This window comes from Corvus brachyrhynchos, unplaced genomic scaffold (assembly GCF_000691975.1).
Source record: "Corvus brachyrhynchos isolate BGI_N302 unplaced genomic scaffold, ASM69197v1 scaffold245, whole genome shotgun sequence".
Taxonomy (NCBI): Eukaryota; Metazoa; Chordata; class Aves; order Passeriformes; family Corvidae; genus Corvus; species Corvus brachyrhynchos.
Genome location: NW_008238988.1, coordinates 4924471 through 4941152, shown reverse-complemented (window position 1 = coordinate 4941152; position 16682 = coordinate 4924471). Strand labels below are relative to the sequence as shown.

Genomic DNA, 16682 nt, shown 5'->3' with positions numbered 1-16682 from the left:
TCCAAGCCTGTTTTTCACTGACATCTCTCTCTGCTTCTCTCTCAGTTTGTTTTTTAAACAGCACATGGGGGTTTTTTGACCTGTCTTGAGAGACTCAGTTTTGAGGATAGATGGATTTGTTTAAGGTGGAGCTTCTCAGCTCTGGACTAGAAACGGCTACATGTAAAGCAAGGATGGAAGGTCCCTCTGAGCCCTGTGGAAAGCTTGTTCTGGGGGTACAACAAGGGATATGATAAAGACAAGGAGTTAGTTTTGCCTAGCAGCTGAGAATAACAGTGCTGTTATTTATCCATTACTGCTACTCTAGACCTAAATACTTGATTTTTAACGACCAATGACAAGGATAACAACAGTGGGTTAATATATTCCATTTCCTATTTATCTGATGAACTGATAGCCAGTCATATGCTGTGCAATATGCCGTTTTTGGCCATGCCTTCCTTTGTGGTCTCTGTTTGCATTTGCATTAACCTGGGAGTATTAATCAGGTCATGTAGACACCCAGGAACATAAACCAACTCAAACACCCAAAAGATACACACCACACTCAGAATCAACACACAGAAACCACAGGATGGAGTGCAGTGTCCATTAACTGAACCAGATTAATCACATACACACCAAGGGAGGCCAAACATAAAACATCTGATTCCCACCAGCCTCTAACTATACAAACCCAAGTAAATACTAAAGCACCCAGAGGCATGACTGGCCTCCTGCCCCTACCACATATGCTGTTAACCCCCCTTGGAAACAAGGCCATGAACAGGTTAAGGAATTACTACCCACAAAAAGACTTCTGATATGACCACTCCCTAGGAAACCACCTCCAAAGTCCATATTCTCTAAGCCCAAGCGTTATAATCCTTTCCACAAACATGTCAAGCTTGTTCTTATAAGCTTCCCTTAAGTCACAAACCTTCCTCTGATTTGAACCCAGTGTACTCAGACCAATGTAATCATAAAATCATAGAATATAATCAGTTGGGTTGGAAAAGCCTTCTAAGATCATCAAGTCCAACCATTCCCCCAGCACTGGCAAGGCCAACATTTACCCATGCCCCAAGTGCCACATCCACATTCCTGTTAAATCCCTCCAGGAATCCTGTTAAATCCCCCCCCCACTGCCCGGGCCAGCCTGTGCCAGTGTCTGATCATCCTTTCTGTGAAGAAATTTTTTATGACATCCAATCTAGAATTTTTACCCATTTAGCCTCATGTTCTTTACCTTACATGGCTTATTTTCCTCTCTGATGTTCCCCGTCCTGATGTTTAGATGTACAACCATCACCCTTCTTCTCAGCTTTCATTTTCTAGGTTCAAAATGTAGCTCTTCCATTCTTCTCCCAAAAGACAAGCTCTTCCCTCCCAACATCTCCACCATCTTTTTCTGTAAGCAGCCCAGGTCAAACTCACACCTCAGGAACATGGGGACCAGAATGATCCATAGGATGCCACAGTTCCTGGCATATTTATCTTCTCCTGGAAGGAATACCTCCTGGGATCTATGAAGGTGTGCATACCTTTTTCAGAGCCCATCCCATGAATTATCCACACATTCTTCTCCTTTGTCATCTACACATGACGAGTCTCTGCAGTGGAAATTCTTATTACTCCCTAAACTCGTGACATTGCATTTTTCAGTACTGGATTTCATCTCTTTGCTATTATTCCAGTCTTCAAGGTCATCCAGTTCTCTCTGCATGGCACGTCTCCCAAGTCTGTGTCATCAGCGGGCTTCAGCAACATGCTATGTTTTGTGCCAAGGTCATTCATGAAAATATTAAATAAGATCCATCCCCAAGAAAAATCCTTGCAGAACTCCACTCATACCCAGCCAGACACTTTCCCATGCTACTTGTTGTCACTCAGTCAGTTCATCTGAGCACTACTTGTTCAATCTCCATTTTTATGTGTTAAACATGTAAACAGCACATCATCAAACTATTAGGAAAAGGTTCTTCATCCAAATAAAGCCTCACCCTTGCAGAGAAAGATTGTTTGAACTCTCCCAGACCAACTTTTCCCAAATAAAACAGCTCAAAGGGGCCCTGAGCAACCTGGTCGACCGGAAGGTGAAAGCCAAACCATTCTAGGGTTCTGTAGTGAGCAAGTTGTCATATGACAACCAAGATACAATGAGGATGGCTCTGCTTGCTGGTAGGTGAGATCTTATACCTGCTCAACTTATTGAGAAGAGTCAGGTTCCTAAAAGCTGTTAGGCCATTGTGCATTAAAATTAACACTGTCAAATTAATGTTGTTAAAGCATGAAGCAAGTACTGAGTTACTGTAATCTTTCCTAATGGAATAACACTGTTCCAGAGAGGCTGGAGGACATGGTTTAGTGGTGAACATGGTGGTGGTGCTGGGTTGAGTTGGGATTGGTGATCTCAGAGGACTTTTCCAACCTTAATGATTCTATGATTCTATGACGCCTATGCACACAGATGGCTTTGTGTATTAGTATTCTATTATTGATAAAATCCACCAACTGCAGTACAGACTTGTGCCTCTTTCTGTCTCATCTTAGGCAGGGGAAAAAAAAATGACATCAGTCCAAAGGGAATAAAGGTTATGTTGCTTTCCTTTGATAACACTGGGAAACAAGCAGCTCGCCATTCAGGATTCGTTGGTATTCGGTGTAATAAACACACTTCCTGATGTATGCATGTGCTTACAACGAGCACTGTACAGAAACGACACTGCAATTTAGGAATAAGACAAACACGAGTGATGGAGTTCAAAGCCCCACCGCACTCGCTGGGCTTGCGTTTGGTTTGCTGTTTTGTTTTGAGCCGACTCTCCATGCCCGAGAAAGCTGGGATCGCCTCGAGGGTCGCCCCAGCTGAAAAGCATCTGCAGTGATCCCCGCTGACCTTTCTCTCTGATAGCACCCTGCCTGCCTTTTAACAGGGGCCTGAACCGAGTCAGAGGTGAAACAGATAAATGACTGGAGATCCAAATGTTTTCTCAACAGGCAAGTTCCCACACGCTCAATTTTCTTTTCCTCCATGAAGAACAAGAAGGGAAAAAAATTGCAAGTGATTAGCTAATGAACATCTGGTTTGCTTTATTTGGGCTTCCTTGCAGCCAGGGGTTGCATTTACTAATTTTTATTTCCTACTAAAAACAAAAAAGAGCTTTTTTTTTGGTTTTTTTTCCAAAGCCTGTAGAGGAGAGACTCCTCACAAGTGTGGCCGTTCTTTCCACCACTGTGATTACCTGGCCCACATGCCACGTCCTGTGTGGTTACCTTCTGTCCTGAACTTTTCATGTGGTTTGACATGTCTTTAATTTAGACAATCAGACCACGTCTAACCTGAAACAAAAACACTCTTTGGAGATCTTGAGCCCTTTTTGAATCCTACAGATGTCAACCCAGCGGGATGCAAATGTTAATTATATGTGTAAAAAGGGTCGATATAATTACATAGTAAACACAAATATTATCTGATGTAAATATAGACTGATGGTGCTCTTGCGCCGCTGACTGCTAAAAATAGCTGATTTAAGGCCCAGCTCTGCACTGATTTCAGATTTGAGCAGCACCACTGATTCTCATTGACTTGCCTGTGCTCACTTCAGTTCCTGAATTCATCTCTACTTGTTTATTTTCCAGGGTTTTCACCAAACTGAACACATGACCCCGCATGGGAATAATCAGAGATGGGATTTCTGAACAAGCAAACAATGATTTAAAGATCTGTTCTTCCTCCACCTCATAGAAATCCAGTTTTCCAAGAAGGCTTAATCACACACCTCAATTTCCCCAACCATTTCAGAGCATTTCAAGCAGGTTCCCAAAATCTGTTGCTGCTTTGGGGAGTTACAGCCTTTCTTTGCATGGTCAATTCATTTCAGAGGCAACTGTGAGACTAATTTTCACTGTTTACTGTTGCCCAGCACTGAACCAGGGGTTAAGGAAATAAATTGCCAGCCATAAACCCTTTAAAAACATGGCTTAGTTTCTTCCTCCCACTCCCACAGATTTACCTCACACTGACTTTGCCAGCGAGTTGCTCACTCCAGTCTGTCTTCACTGCAGTTACAAAGGCCCTCAAGCCTTGATGGCACATTTTTATTCAACAGACTTAACTCCAAAATTGTTGAAATCGCCATTGATGGCAACTCTTGGGGCCTGATCCAGAGCAAAGCTGCAGCAGTGTAAATCTGGAGGGACACTCACATGACACTTGTAACTGATATCATACCCTGCCCCAGTTTATCACCCCCATCTTTATCGTTCAACCAACTTGTTCTCTAGAGAAGGATCATAAACCCACAGGTAATTGCAGGATGGCCACACAGACAGTAAAAAGAAAAACCTGCAGATGGGTAGTTCAAAGACAGATTTCTCAAAAAACACCAAACCACTGAAAGGAGCCAAGCTGGGTCTCATTTGTGATGTACTGAGCATCTATAAGTTTATTTAAAATCAGCAATAGCTGCAATATGCAACTCCTATCAAAATCAGACATTTACCCACAACTGTGGCTTTTGAAAGACGTGATTTACTTCAGAAGTGAAGAAGAAATAACAGGGCTTTTAGACAGACTAATAAATGTATGGTCCAGAGACTTTTCCAGTAGCATATTTATTGTCCAAGCCCTCCAGTCAGCAGCACACTTAATTTTAAGCACATGCTTAAGTGTTTTACTGAACAAAGCTGAAATGTGGACCCACCAGGCAGCTCAAGAAAATCACTTTCACATCACGAGCAGTGATAGCAACCCAGCTTTTTACCATGCTAGGCACAATCCAAGCTCAGAAGCAGCTCTTCCTGGAATCTAATCAAGAACAAAGCAACCCTGGGGAGCAAGAAGGGTTTTCCTGACTTCTTAGGCTGTCCCATATGACCACCCATGCTGGGTGATCCAGCATGGAGCCCTGGAAAGGCTTCACCCAGTGTGCAGGGCACAAGCTTTAGGAGCAGGTGGTGGTAGTGACATACAGGAATGAAAAGGATGCAGGGTTAGGCAAAGCTACAACAACCACACTGTTACACCAAATAATTTTATGCACCTGACAGTGCTAATACACATCTGACAAGGTTAGAGGCCCACCAAAGTCTGTATATTACCTGCACCATGTACCCCAACTCCCTTGTCCAGGAGACAAGGGAAAGGTCCAGGGTGACCACAGACATAACAGGTGTGTAAAATCCTTCTTGCCTTGTTGAAGCCACTGGGTTAATATCCTACTCCAAGGTTTTTGTCTGGAAAAGGGACTGCTGGCACCTTTAAAAAGGGACTGATGGTCATCTTTAAAAGAGAAAGGAAAAGTAAAAATTATATTTGTTATTTTATAAGGAGTGTGGCATCAAAATGTGTCAGTCAGAAGAGGGCAGGGATTATTTTGATAAATTATCACCCACAGTGCTAAACACTAGAGAAGCCACATAAAATTATCTCTAATTGAAGGGTGGATTCTCTGGTATCCACTTAGATTACAGCATGTTCTAACCTTTTCCTGCTTTCCTGCTCTCTGCCATCTTCTAGTCTAGTAAGGGTTGAGCTTAGCTTTCCCTGTGCTGGGAGGAGGAATTAGAACTCTCTCTAAAGACTGGCCATATAGTTGTATAAAAATTGCTAAAACTGAGTAATTTTGAGATTCTCTCACATGTGAGTGAAATTGGCCCATGGATAGAGAGTGATGGGGGCAAAAAGCAGGGACAGGGACCCACATACCCAAACAGTCCCACTGAACATGGCTGCATTAATCTTTCTCTCCCTTTAGGAGATCAGACTAAAAACAACAACCTCACATTGTCTCATTGCAGCTTCTTGCTCATTTAACACAAGAGTCTGTGACATATCAGATATCTGGTTGTGCTTGGAGGACTTGGTCATGCCAAAGTTCATGCCAGGCTCCATTCACTTGCACCAGAAAAGCAGCTCTTTATGTTCACAAAGAGGTTCAGAGCCTGTGCTGCAAGAGCAGATCTTTTTTCTGAGCAAGCCATGGCCAGCATGCCAGACCTGCAGAAATCCTGTGAACATTCCAGCACCAGCCTGGGCCCCTGCAGAGCCCATCTGAGCCTTCTGACCATTTTCCCTGTTAACTTTTAGGGACCCCTCAGGAGAGGTCTGCAAGTCCCCAAAAGAGGCACCAGATAAAAAGCACCATTCTCTGTGCTCCAGAGCCCATTTACAGCTGCCTCGGGTCTGCCCTGGCTTGGAAAGCCCTGCAAGACCTGGAGGCTGCTCAACATACCCCACATACCCCACACTCTGCCTGAGCTTTGAGCCTGCCTCCCACAGGTGAGTACCAATCACAGAAGATAAATTCCCCAGGACCAGTGATGTGTGTAACTACGGGAGGGGATGTCAGCCCTTTCCTAGGAGCTACAAAGCAAGAGTTTTGTGTGCTGTCCTGGTCCTCCCTTTCCCTGTGGAAAGACAAAGCGTTTGTAGTGTTCTACAGCTGTTGTAAGAGTTAAGGAGAAAGCTGGTAGTTCCACTGGGCAGTAAAATGTCATCCACCAACACCTGCATCCATAGAATCAGCAAGGTTGGAACAGCCCTCCAGGAGCACTGAGTCCAACCATTCCCCAGCACTGCCAAAGCCACCACTGACCCATGTCCCCAAGTGCCACATCCATACAGCTTTTAAATCCCTTCAGGGATGGCGACTCCACCACTGCCCTGGACAGCCTGTTCGAATGCCTGATCAGCCTTTTAGTGATGAAATTTTTCCTAATAACCACCTGACTACCCCCTCCTGTCAGGGACTTGTGCAGATCCACAGGGTCCCCCCTGAGCCTCCTTTGCTCCAGCCTGAGCCCCTTTCCCAGCTCCCTCAGCCACTCCTGGTGCCCCAGACCCTTCCCCAGCTCCGTTCCCTTCCCTGGACATCCAGTTTAAATCCATGCAGAACAAGGACAGCACAGAGGTACATGCAGAGCTTTAAGAAGATTAAACTAGATAAATGCAGGGGAGGAGCAATTTTATTTAGAAAGGCAACAAGAGACCTGGATTTTCATCACTGCATAGTTGAAGTTCCTCTCCCCTCTCTCCAATGCTCATAGACCAGGACTCCACTGCAGTGGTACTGAAAAACACAGGACTAAAACCCAGTTGTTTCCCTCAAATACTCACAGCCTAAATAGTTTTTCTTTAGCAAGGAACATTTCAGTCCATAGGAGCCTCTCTTTTCCTCAGCTGTTCTGAGGCAATCCTGACCCTGCCTGATTTTCCACGTCACTTTCTGCATTGCCCACACGCCCCTGAAGCACATGGAGACTCACTGAGCTTTTCAGACATCACCTCCCAGCACAGAGGCAAAGTAAGGAAAAATCATCCTGCTGGTTCTGATGGCTCATGGATCAGAGCTTTATGTCCCTGCTCTGCACCTCAGCTCCCAGGGCCAAGGAGCCATCCCAGAACTCCCAGCCCCCATTAATGCCCGCAAAACTTAAAGATTTGCAGAGTTTACTTGCAAAGCCTTTTAGAAGCAGAGATGAGTAAACAAGAGTGAAAAGTTAAACAAAGGAAATACATTTATGCTTGTACTGTTTTCAAGTTTATGCAAACAATCCATTTCTAAAGCTGTCACTGACAGTCCTGGCACGTTCTCATTCCCCAGCTCAGAGTCATGTTGGAAACTGAAATCACAAGCATTTCTGAGATGCTTTGGGCAAAATACCTCCCTCAGCTCCACCAGCCGAAAATCAGTGAGGTTGGCTGTGGCTACAGAGCCATGGCAACATCCTTGTGCCATGATTCTGGAAGAAGAGGCAGAAGAGTCTGAACTTCTCTGGCCACAGCAGCTGTGGAAGAAACTGGAATAGAGATATCCAAATGAGTTATGAAGAGATCAGTTGAAGAAATAACAGCAGGAAACCATCAGGCAGAAAGAATTAGAAAATACTATTTTCTATCTGGTCATGCAGTAAGTGGAGCTGCCATAAATGTAACCTTTTGCTCATGGCTTGACCAAGGGAAGGAGACCTGGAGAGCCTGCTCTCCGCCGGCACAGCCCACCACGCTCCACGTAGGAAGGGAGGACTCTCTGCTAGACCCAAGCAAAGGGTCAGCAAAGCCACAGCTTCCCAAACCATGTCCCAAGAAGCGGCATATGGGTTTGTTTCAAAGGGAAAAGCATGCACAAGCTCTGCTTCAGCTGGAAGACAGCACAGTTGCCATTCCGACGCCTCCTCACCCTCTTTCCTCCCCTCCATTCAGCTGCACAGGACAGCACGTTTAACAGCTGATCCATCTGGAGCAAAGCCTACAAAGTTAATTTCTAGCTTTGAGGTGGTTACTGGTAATTGTAGGTAATTTCAAATATAATTGCAATTGAGTTGAAAAAGCTCTGTTTGCAGTGTTTATGCTCATCACTCTAATTTAAGACCTAGAAAGCTGGATACGCTGCTCTTCAAATACACACCCATTTTTCATCTTCCTGATTTTACCACGAGTGATCATAAAAACAGCCCCAGCAAACCACAGTCTGCAATGCAAGGCAAATGTTTGAGAAGCTGCATATAAAGTTTCAAGCAAAGCTGCTTGAAGGTTAACGACGGAACATGTTAATGATTATCAAATAGACAAGGAAAGCCGCAAAGCGCTTCCAACACAGAAATGCAAGAGCCCCTCAAAATAAATGGTGGCTAACCTTGTTTGGAATAATACTTCTCTTCAAAGCCATGGAACTGTTGCATGTCGCAAATATGTCCACATGTCGTTTTAATACAGGAATAATTACCCATGGCATGTTTGTTAGTGGAAAAAGCAAAGGTCTCCTATTACTTACACATAATAAAACCTGCATTGTTTACCATGAATGAGTTATATGAGAGTGGTAATAAATAAGTGTTGTAACAAACTTTGGTGCCCAGGCCTGCAAACTGTTCTTAATATCTGCAGTTTGGTAGCACCTAGAGGCCCTGCTAAAATCTGTGATGCTGAGCCTGCTGCAGAGCAAGAAACTGCCCCTGTTCTGAAACGCAGAAAATATGGTATAGGTAGAGTAAAAACATTCAACCCCCTGGGCAGGGTGAGTCAAAACATACAAGTATTTGCAGAAAGCTCAGCTGAGAGGGACACACTGCAGGTGGCCCTTCTGCTCCCTCTGGGATGTGCCCCATGCGTGCAGCCACGTGAGTGGAGAGCAGGAACCAAGCAACCTTTGATTCTGCTTGGAGCAGATACTACCAAAGAGCCCACACCAAGCAAAGCTACTCCTGTGTGCAACTGCTCCCAGGCTGGGGACTGTAACATGACCATTTTAAACACCAGGATACACCCTTGAAGTTAAAATCAACAGCTGCGTGCTGGCTTATAGGACACTTAAAATATCTGGGTTTTAAAAAATACATTTGGCTTTCTATAGTTGAAAAAACTACTTGGGAGTTTTAAGCTCTTTGGTGGCTAAAGTCATATAGAATCACAGAATGGCTTGGGTTGGGAGGGACCTTAAAGACCACCTAGTTCCAATTCTCCTGCTATGGGGAAGTTTTATCTGCCAAATCTGTGCATGGATCAGAGAATCTCTGTTCATCTCTATCAACATGTTAATCTATGTTAATCTCTGTCAACATGGGCCTGCTTGGAAAAAACCACCCAAACCAAAATCCTTTGCTTGCTGTATTCTCAACTCATCAAACAAGACACTTTTAAAGCTGGAAGTACTCAGGAAATTATTTGTTTCCCATGAAAACTTCAGAGGAAAATTAAAAAATAAAAATTCTTTACCTTAACATTTTCCTACTTTTTGTTTTAAAATTTAAAAATATCTTTTCTTAAACTGTTTTTATTGGGTTTTGTCAGCCATTGGACCATCTGAGAATAGTTTCAGCAGCAAATTATCCATCCAGCTCTTCTGTGTGAAGACTTGCTATTTAAATGCAACCCACCAAGGCAACCTTCTCTGCAGAATTCAGAAATGTTATAGTTTAAAAACTATATCTAACTTGTCTGAAGAAAACTCCAAAACCTTGCTTTAGTAATGAAATGGACTTATTTTAACTTCTCAGCAGGTTGTTTCATACAGCAAAAGAAGCAGCTGTGGGATTACTGGTAACACTGCACAGGATCTGTAGCTCTGCATCACTTGACCTGAGCCAGACGTTGCTCCCAGCAGTGTTTGCTCCTCCTTCATTCAACCCCTCAAAAATGCAGGGCCGTTTTCCTATTTATTTCTGTTTCTTCACTTAGGAAAAAGGAGTTTAGGACAATTTAAGACCATCACCTCAAGCCCGGGCAAAATCCCAGTACCTCCTTGCTAGATAAAAGGGTTTACTAAAGATGAGGAGCTTTAAGGAAAAACTAATGACCAAATTGAAAGAGAAAAATTCAAGCAAATGAATTTCATGGCAGCCTTGCAAGGCTCCTTTAGACTTCTGCAGATGGAAGTCCAAATGATTGCTCTAAAATAATGCCCTGATCTCACAGGCATCAAACAAATCCAGGTGATTTACCCTTCTCCAGCCTCTTGGTTTGATGTGTTAGACCCACAACCCTACCCAACCATCTGGTAAATGTGGAAAAAGGAAAAGCTGAATGATCAGGATCAATGGTGGTGGGGACCAGGACTTCAGATTTATCAGCAGAACCTCAGCACTTCATTGTCACTGAACTCCAGTTTCTGCAAGCACTGACCATGCCACAGGAAGGAAACCTCCAGCTCCTGACAATTATTTTTACTCTGTTTTTCCAGACTTCCAAAATTTTTGCTGTGCTATCGGTGACTATAGCATCCTTTAAGGCTTTACTGAGGAGGCAAAATAATAGGGGGGCCTCAGAAACTTGGTAATCAAAGGCAGATGCATGCAAGACATTACACTCAAGCTCTAAGAATAACCATTAATTGCTTGTGTGGGTCAAAAAAATTAGCTCCCATGAAAAATTAATATCTGAATGAAGACTAATGAGAGGCTGGTTAAACGTAGCAGAGAAATAACAGTAAGGGAGAAAAATTTAGGACCCTGATTCTAAGTGCCTGGAGTAACCAAAAGTGATGGTGAAGCTGAGACTTGAAGTCTGATCCTTCAGACAGGGCTGGACATGTTTATTAGTTCAGTCCATGGGTCACCTTTTTGTTACTTAGGGGTGTCTGGAAAAGCCTCTGTTGTTATTCAAGTTGAAAGGGCAGCAGGACCACTGAGATAAATAAGAGTCTTTCCCTGGGAGGACTCTGGAACAAGTTAGCAAGAAAAAGTATGGAAAAGGGATTTTTCCTGCCAATGCTGTGCATACTGAATGCCCCAGAGAAACTCCTCCAGGAGCACAGAGAGCAGTGCTTTGAACAGATTGCCTGCAGCTCATCAGGCTGTTTTCCCCCTTTATAGCACATGCTGTCTTCCCATGCAGGCTGGAGGCACTTTTGCACAGCCTGTGACCCAAGGAATAACCTCGATGCATCCACAGGAGTCTAAGCAGAGCAGAGAAAAACAGCCAGAGCTCACCCACCCTCCAGGTTCACATCTTTGCCCGGGCTGGCATCAGGTTTAGCTCATGGTGATAAACTTGGTTGGAAGTAAAGTTTATAAACTCAGTTGTTGAGACAAATTTGAAGCTCCCAGCCTGCCAAGCCCTCAAAAGAAAGGCAGAAGAGATCTGAACCTACTGTAAGGGGTACAGCTCTTCCCCTTTCAAGTTACAGTAAAATGCAGGGCAAAAGTATTCCATCCCAAAAACTGCAGTTACTCCTGCCAAATACCAGCCAATATAAATAAGACTGCACTTCTTGATCTCTGGGTAGCAATTAGACCTGAAAGGTGGTCTCATGTTATGCCCTTCAGCATCCCAGCATGGCTGAGGCAGCAGCAGCTCAGGAGCCTTGCTCAGCAGTGTCTTGCTTTGTGCTTTGGGGACTGAGAGCATCACAACCCCACGAGATGGGAAACAGCCCCCTGCCCACGTGTGGAAGGGAAGATCTGTCAGCCAGATGCCTGGGACAGAGATGGCTGGAGATAATCTGGTACCATGCACATTTCAGGGAGATCTTACTCTTCCACAGAGAAGTATGAAACCAGCCAGGGAACTTATTCTTCTCAGGAAACCTTCCCATTTCCGTCCTGCCATTGGTCTGTGAAACAGGGCATGGTTGGGTAATCCCCACCGGGCACCAGCCAAGTTCCCAGACTTCTTTCTCAAATGCTTTGCATTTCAATGCGCACATTGGAATACCAGCAAAAGGACCTTTCTTGGTAGGTGTTCTTCTGTTCCTGGAACTTGGCAGTGATGCTGGAGATGCTCTGGTGTTCCACAGGTTAACAGGCAATGTGAAATACTTGGAAAAAATGCAGCAAATGCAAGGCCAAGATAAAATATTTCTAGCCATGAAGATCAACCCTAATCTTCGTAAAATGCCAGTCAACAACAGCATTGTTTATTACTACCAGCTATAGTCCTGCTGGTACTTTCGAGCTGAGAACTGGTTCTGATTCATATTTCATCTGTTCTGCATCACAAACCTCCATCCTTTTGCCTACTGCTCCAGTGAAGAAACTTAACTCCAGTATTTCATATTTGACCCATAATATGTGGGATTCTCTACTCATCTTGAATCAACCTTAATACCTTGCACTCAGATTTTGGTGTTTATTGACATTTCATAGAGTATTGCATACATACACTTGAATTATAGATTTGATTTGAGGTGATTCTTGTGTCTGTTAATCCAAACATTTGTATTTACTGTGAACTCTGAGACATCTGATGTGGTTACCGGTTTTGATTCAGTGACTGAAGCTGTATAAATAGAAGGCTCTTTCCCAAACTACAGTTTGATCCCTTCTCTGAAGTCACATTTGTATGTGTATTGTTAAGCACCTCATTTTTTGGCACTGTCTTCTAAAACTGATCCTCGTGGTCCCTTCCAACTCAGGACATTCTATCATTCTATGAATTCATTCCCTTAAAACACTGCAAAGCAAAAAGGATTTAATTCCTGGCTAACCAGGTTAAAGACCTTTGTTTGAACATAAGCTTTCTGTCCTGAGGAACCACGATTAAAACGAAATTTAAAAAAAATCTGCATTTAAGCCTCAAAATCAAGCCAATTAAGGAAAGCAGGTATCTCACTACAGCTCTCTTGTACTTATGTCTCATGATGGGGTCTTCAATTACAGCATCATTTCAGACCACTTTTACATATCTTAATTCACAGAGTGAACAGTCCCGAATCAATGAGCAGCTACTCAGTATTTTGCTCTGCCCTCATTACACACTCTGTCTCTACAACTTCTTTTGCAACTCCAACCCTGCTCTGAAGGCAGGATTAATAATTTCTCCATAGGTTTTCCTAAAGAGCAGTTCAGTGGAATAGATTAGTGCTTGCCCAACAATAATCAATTCCCATTCACCCTGCAAAACGGGCAAGTGGTACATTGCCCATCTTATAGGCAAGGGGAATGTATATATACATTTCCCATTTTATAGGAACAGAAAGAAGGTCAAAAGTGCTCATGAATTTCCAGAGCCCAATTTGCTATGCCTTGGACATGATTATTCATGGTACTTAGCATTAAACAGTACTTTATGCATCCAACATCCTGCTCTTGTTGAGTAACATGGCTGCTGGTAGTCCTGTGCACTTCGTATCAAAATTGTAGGATTTTAAGTCAGAAGGTGAGCAGCAAACAGTGACCCCCAGGAAACATCCAGCTAAGGGATGGACAGTCCCACCTAGGGACACATAAACCCTATTTTCTCAGGCCAGCATGACAGCACCTTGATACTGGGACCATCCAGTTGGTCATTCATCACGTAATTTCCAGTTGCTGCATCAGCAGAGAAAGGATTCTTGCAGACTATAACCACATTACTAGGAGAATGAAAAATGTTCATCCAGACATTTCTCCCATTTACAAAAGAGGCAGTGGTCTGAGGGCAAAATAGTTTGTGGAGATACAATTCAAGGTGTCTGTCCCAGGGGAGCTGCATCAATGGCAGCTTTATGCTGCTATTTCCTTTACAGTTTGGAGAGTTGATACAAGGGAAAGTTTTGGGTTGGCCCTTCAGATTTGCAGTAAAATGTGTTCAGTTTTCCAAGAGGATGAATTTGTGTGTAGTTTGAGACTGTTAAGAAGACACAGTCCTGAGACTGCTGAGCACCTCTGTACCTGGGCTTGTGCCAGTACCCATTGAGGAAAAGCCATGTGTGAGATGATCTATTTCTAGCTGAGTCTTTAAAACTTCCAGGGACAAAGATTTCCCTCCTTTACTCCTCCACTAGCAGCTTGTTTCAGTCTTGCCCTTGCCAGGAAAAAAGGTTTCCCTAATGTCCAACATGAAGCTCCCACGCTGCAATCCATGGCCTTTGCCCCCTTACAGTGTCACCTGCCACTATCAAGAAGAGTTTGATCCCATCATCTTTGCAGCTGAACTTTAAACAGTTGTATTAAATTTCCTCTTTACTTGACCTCAGTCCTGAAAGAAGCCAGGATTTCTGTCCTTTCTCTGGGGCCCAGATACACTCTTGGCCCAGAACAGGGGGCCCTGCTTCTTCCAGGGTAAAGGCCAAACACCTGTACAACCACCCCAGGGCTCCATCTGAGCCACAGGCTGAAGTTTCCCTTCCATGTAGGCAGCTGGGGAGGGTTATTGACCTCTTTGATATGGACTGGGGACACAGCCAGAGTCGGCATCAACAGAGGAAAATTCACATCAGAGGTTTTTTAGAAAGCAGAACAGGCAAAAATAGTCTCTGATGTGTAACTTCAGGCCTCTAGCACACAGGGAGAGCTGTGGGGGCACCCTGACTGGGTTCCCAAAACCATGGGCAGACAGAGCCACCATCCTCACCAGACTGTCCGACTACTGAGAAACTAAAGCGGATCAAAAAATCTTCTTTCCCCAGATGCCATTGCATTCTGGGAAACCTAACCAGAAGCAGCCAGGCAGGGAGGGAGTTTAGACCAGGTCCAAGAAGAGAAAAGGCGGAGCTGGCTGGGGCAGTTAACCTCTGACAGACAGTCTGTAATATACCTGACACAGAAAACAAACCAGGTGGTGCCACTGCTTGGAAAATACAGACACAGCGGGGGCCTGGGCGTGGAGGAGGGGGAGAGAGGGAAAACATGAGCAGGGGAAAACCGAGAGGGCAGGAGTCGTTAACCCCTGATAGCGAGTATAAAGTATTTTACTCCCCATCTCATTCATTAGAGCGCGTCAGCTCCAGGAGGACCACATCCATTCCTGCACATAAATCCAGCAAGTTTCTCTTTTTAAAAGGCCAGACACTGTCTCTGCATGGCAATCCAGCTGTCTGGCCGTCTGCCTGCCCTGCCTGCAGGACCACAAGAGCTCAGCTTTGGCAGGTGAGGGCAGCCCTGCCCTGGGGGCTCCCACACCCTCTGCCTGGCACTCCCGCTTGCCCACTGCATCCCTGCAGCCCAGGGGAGTGGGATGGCCCCAAGGGCCACTGTGTCCTGTCCCTGTCAATGCCAGCCCATGGGCAGGAGCAGCTCAGCCCACCCAGCAGAGATCTCAGGGAGGCAGAGCTGTTCACCAGCTCCGTAGTAAAAGCTGATGTGGAACAGACTGCTCAGGGAAGTAGAGATAGAATAGGGAGAGTCACGATCCCTAGAAGCGTTCAAAAGATGTGTGGATGTGGCACTTGGGGACATGGGTTAGTGGTGGGCTTGGCAGTGCTGGGTTAGCAGTTGGACTCAATGAGCTTACAGGGCTTTTCCAACCTTAATGACTCTATGGTTCTATAAACTTCTGGATGACTGATTTCATCCACGGTCCAGCATAGTCCTCTCAGGCATCTGATCATAGGAGTTGTGATACAGAAAAAAAATGGGACTCTCACCCTCTCTGCAGAGCCACATCCTTCACAACCCTAAGGAACAAATCTCTTTTATAACCCACATGTAAATAAGGGTACAATGATGAGGGAGAGGAATGATGCAGAATAACTTGCATCTGGTATTGGTTTGGAGCTTATCTCTGCACTTCCAGCTTGAGGGAACACAGTGTACCCCCATCCTGCCCCATTTTTATAAGTTGCTCAAACCAGCAACCACCCCAGCAAAGCTCTGGGAAATGTACGAAGTAGTTCTGTCCTTGAAATCCGACCTGAATTTTTACTAAAAAGTTAGCAATTCCAATAAAAGAACAGGGGCACAAAATCAAACTATTTTTAACACATCTGTCTACAGTTAAGCAACATTGTTTTTCTTTGTGAGAATTAGTAACATCAGAAAAGTTGGAGAGCCTTGCTGGGGCTGAGGTATTACAGGGCATCTTGTATACCTTGGCATTGTGTGGCTTTCCAGGACATCATTTTAACACTTCACAAATCAGGCTTTATGGACATTCTTCTCTCATAAATCCACTGCAAAGCAAACACAGAAATTATATGTTACACGTAGCCAGGTAAACTGCACGGAAGATCACCAGCGAGCAGAGCATTTTTAAAATGTATAAAAACCATAAAGTATTTTTGGTGTTTTATGATGGCAACATTTCTTTTAGGGCCTGATCCAGCCTTCTTTGAAGTCAAATGGAGTCTTTCCATTGACATCAGAGGGTGTGGGATTTGTCTCACAGCAACTTATACCAATGAGAACAATATTTTGCTCTGAAGTCATTACTTTCTGCCATGGATGTTTGGAAAACAGCTCGTCACCTGACAATACACCCTGAAGGTACTGACAGTCCATGTGTTTTCATTATTTAAAAATGAGACTTGGTAACGGGCTCAGCTGTTTAGGGAAGGTAATATTTT

At 44.3% G+C, this 16682-nt stretch overlaps 1 long non-coding RNA gene across 3 annotated transcripts in view; it reads right to left on the bottom strand.

Annotated features, from left to right (window-relative positions):
* The window catches only part of LOC108447823, a 115857-nt gene that overhangs the window by 16954 nt on the left and 82221 nt on the right, over nucleotides 1-16682 (bottom strand). For 2 of the 3 annotated variants that reach the window (XR_001863517.1, XR_001863518.1), the window contains 2 exons: nucleotides 16208-16289; nucleotides 5083-5263 (listed from right to left, as the gene is read on the bottom strand). This is a non-coding gene — a long non-coding RNA (uncharacterized LOC108447823). The remainder of the gene's footprint in view (nucleotides 1-5082; nucleotides 5264-16207; nucleotides 16290-16682) is intronic. The other variant, XR_001863519.1, reaches the window with a different exon arrangement.